The sequence below is a fragment of the Mirounga leonina genome, unplaced genomic scaffold (assembly GCF_011800145.1).
Source record: "Mirounga leonina isolate KUSES-001 unplaced genomic scaffold, KU_Mleo_1.0 Mir_118, whole genome shotgun sequence".
Lineage (NCBI taxonomy): Eukaryota > Metazoa > Chordata > Mammalia > Carnivora > Phocidae > Mirounga > Mirounga leonina.
In genome coordinates, this window is record NW_023270277.1 from 6,243,138 (window position 1) to 6,247,333 (window position 4,196).

The window sequence follows — 4,196 nt, forward strand, 5'->3', positions numbered from 1 at the left end:
ACGCGCCTGCGCCCCCGCGCGGGGTCCCACGCCCGCCCGCCCAGGCCCCCTGACTTCCAGCAGCTTCCAGCGCCCCCTCCCCACCTCGCGCGCCCTCGCGCCAGACAGCCCCGCCGCCCAATCGCGGCGCGGCGCCTCGACGCCCGCAGCCAATCAGAGGGCGCCGGCCGCGCCGCGCCCCACCCCTACCTCAGGCCTCGGCGAGGGGGCGAGGGACGCCGCGCGGAGGCGAAGGGGCGTACGCGGGTGGCCCTGCGCGGTGCGGGCGTGGGAGTTTCGCCCTGTCACCCCGTCTTCGTCCTTCCCGACAGTCGGCGGACAGCCACCGTTCTCTAGGAGGAACCATGGACAACAAAGGGGAACGGGGTGGCCTCCAAAGGGGCGACGTGAGGGTCGCCGTCGAGCCAGCTCTGGGGGAAGCTGGGAACAAAGCCGGGCGGCTGGGGGGAGGAGGGCCACGAACCAAAATGTGACCTGGATAAGATGTCCCTTTGTCCCGTGTGGAAAGCCCAGACTTGAAGCCAGCCGCAGTCGTGTGTGCCTCCCAGTCGCCGCCAAGTCCCCAGGGCCCGCCGGGGGTGAGGGACCCCGGTGCAGCTGGCCCCGGGGCCCGAGACTCTTCCCGCCTGGACCGCCCTTGGTGGCCAAGGACCCGCGGACCGAAGGAACGGGAGTCCGAGCCACGCCCCGCAGACGCCGTCTCCCCCAGTCCCCCCTGGGGTGCTCTTTCCACACACCTTCGATCGCCGGCTGGTCGGTGTGTGATAAGACGTCTGATGTATCTGCCCAGACTTCGTGAAAGCGAACCATTTGAGTTCCTTAAAAATGCAAGTGTCAACTTTCGTGTGGAAGACTTCGAAAGGATTCTTGGAGGAGAGTATCGGGAAAGCGCAAAATGCAACGATTTAACAATCTGAAATTTGGGGTAGAAACAGCTAATGGTTAGTGAGAGTTCAACTACAGGTTAAACACTTTGCTTTGAATGCTTTGAAGGCTAAATTTAGAGGTACCGATGTCCACAGCAAACCATGGGACATAAGTACTAGTACCACCCTCAGATCGAATTGAGTCACAGAGAAGTTCAGTAAGTTCCCCAAAGAGCACAGCTAATAAATAGCAGAGAAAGGATTGAGGTAATCTACTTTCAGAGTTTATCTTTTAAACACTAGGCCCTCTTCTTCCTCACCCTGAAACCCAGTCCAGAAATTCTCATAAGCTCTCAGGTGCTCCACTTACTAGATTACTACCTAGTCTTGGATGATGAGACAGCACAGATAGGAATATACGCGCCTCTGCAAATCCCCTGGACCTCAGTTGTCTCGCTGAAAAGGAGGCAGTTGAACTAATAGGTTCAATCCCTTCCTGCCTGACGTTCTTTGGTTGTTGGGCTAGCTTAATCCTGACAACCAAATTGATTAAAGGACAGAAGGAAAAAGCAAAATGCCAGGGCCTTTATTCTCCCTGGGGTAGTGTTCCAATGGGGGTTGTAATCAATTAGAGAACAGACCTGTTCAATGGGCTGCTCATTAAAATATATTATACCAATAATATGGAGCTCTCTATTAATATAATGTTAGAAAATATTCTTTTCCTTTTCTCCGCTGTGGGGAATCATACAAAAAGCATACAGGTGTCTGGGCATACAAACTGATGGAAAAATTAATACACCATTTTAAAAACTCGAAAGGTGGGTGTTGGGAACATATTGCATAGAGATACAGTCTCCGGTCTAGAACAGGTAATGTCTACAAAAAGGAGTTTCCTTAGACTGAATTTTGGGGTGACCACATATCTACAATAGGGAGGATTTTAGCCATCGGGAAAATTTGGCTGCGTCAGAGTTGTGAAGCTATCGGTAAAATATAGTATAATATTAATACTTAGATTTTAGAGTCAGACCTAGGTTTTCGGCTGTGTCTGCTTTTGATTAGCTGCAAAATTTTGGGCTACTTAACCTTTCTAAGCCTCAGATTCCTCATGTATAAAAATGAGGATAATAATAGCACCAAAACCATGGGTTATGAGGTTATAAAAGCTTATCTAAATGAAGAGTTCAGAGCTGCGCCTGTTGTGTGGTAAAACTTAAGAAATGTTAATTACCATCTATGAAATGTAATTCTGAATATGGAAACTATTTTTTCTCATATTAAAAATACTCTACCTTCATGTTTTTAATGAAGAAACTGAGGCCCATATTTTGAGCTAATAACTCAGTGATGATAGCAAAAACTTGATGCAGGCCTTCTGCCCAGTATCTGCTAATTAGGCTACAAGCTCTTAAACTGTGATGAAGGGGGAAAGAATTGAACTAATTACATATAATGCCTCACTATCCTACCTCAGATAACATCCGTCCTATAAGAGTGATTCTCACATTCTTAATTCTTAAAAAGAAAAATTACTGAGCACTTGCTACGTTCATGAACTTTGTGGGGTGCTATAATCAAAAGAACAATCATACAAAACAGAATGAAGTGCTATAGGAAAAGTACCAAATAAGGTCCTTTTTCTAATATTAAAATCAAAAGAACACATCCGAGAGAAAGAGACTTGACTAGAAGTTAAAAGACCCAAATTTCAGTCCTGACTTTTCCTCTAAATAACTGTGAACTTGAGAAATCTGCTTAACTTTTCTGTGCCTTAAGTTTCTCATATCCAGTTAAGCTGGATAATAGAACTTCGTCCTACCTTACAGGAATATTCTGACTATGAATGTGAAATTGACAATAGGCTAAGTTATTTTTAAGATATTAGTAGTATTAGTGTTAGAAATAATAATTCGTAGGGAAGAGGTTTCCATATAGCAACCACCTTTGAACAAGAGTTACTTAGACCAAATTATAAGAGCACCTAGCAGAGTTCACATATAATAAAATGACTGTCTACCTTGCTCTCTCCTCCTAAAATGGCTATGGTAATTAAAGATTGCTAAAATGAAACTTATTTTTAACTTTGAATAAACCACTCAGAAGAAATGAATAATCTGCCAAGCTGCTTTTGTTCCATAAAAATGGTATGTGTCATGAAAGGAGAGTTCTTAGGCAATTCTCCCTAGTCTAAGCTCTTATATCTTAGAATAACTTATATCTTAGAATATAAGAATAACTTATAACTTAGAGGACGAAGGGCATTGGACCATACACATAGTAAAAGCCCCAAGTTAATTGATTGGCATCTTCAAGCACTTACAAGCTAACCCTAACAGAACAAAAACTGAAATTCAGGAAGTCACCCTTTAAGACCTAACATGCTTCAATTAGGACATCACAAAGTACACCGAACAAGAGGTAACAAACACAGGAAATGGTAAAGGTAGGAGATCTTCACTGAAGTCCTGGCTCAGCTGATTTCTGGCTCTGCCACTTACGAGGCCTATAACAACGAATAAGTCGCTTCGGTTTCGTTTGAGTACACGTTAGGAGATTTAGAAACTAAATAATTTCGCAGGTGCCTTCTTTGCCTAAAATTATATGATTCCTGGGACACCTGGGTGTCTCAGTCAGCTAAGCGTCTGCCTTCGGCTCAGGTCATGATCCCAGGGTCCTGGGATCAAGTCCCACATCAGGCTCCCTCTCCTCGCTGCTCCTGCTCTATCACTGTCTCTCTCAAATAAATAAATAAAATCTTTAAAAAATATACGATTCCCAAGAATTTCTAGATTTTTTTCTGTCTCCCTGAGCCTACATACAGTCTAGGTTTATTTGACTAAGAGCTGCAAACAAAACTATTACTCCTCAGTTTGAGGATTGCATTGCTTTCCAGTTGCTGTTCTGGTTTCAGAACTACCTCTAATTTATTTTATCTCTAATCAAACTTTCTTCTTCAAAATGTCTGTGATTTTCAGTGACCCGTGATGACTTCTGTGTTATATCTGTGCATCTTGGGGAAACATTCCATTTTCCTCATAGATTCACTCAGCTTTTTCACCTTTAGATGAACGAGTCAAGTCTCCATAAACAGAACAGCCCCTCAGCACTTATTATAAGTATGCCATCTGAAACCCTTTGTCCCTAGGTATTTAAAACAGTGTACAAACTCTCATGCTTCCACATGTTTGTGTAATGGCATTTGTGTCCGAATTATGAAACACGTTAAATGTAAGTCACAATACCCACCCCAGATTCCATCATAATACCATCACCACAAGGAATGCTGACTGCATCTACTTGGGGTGCTACACTGTGTAAGAAGACCTC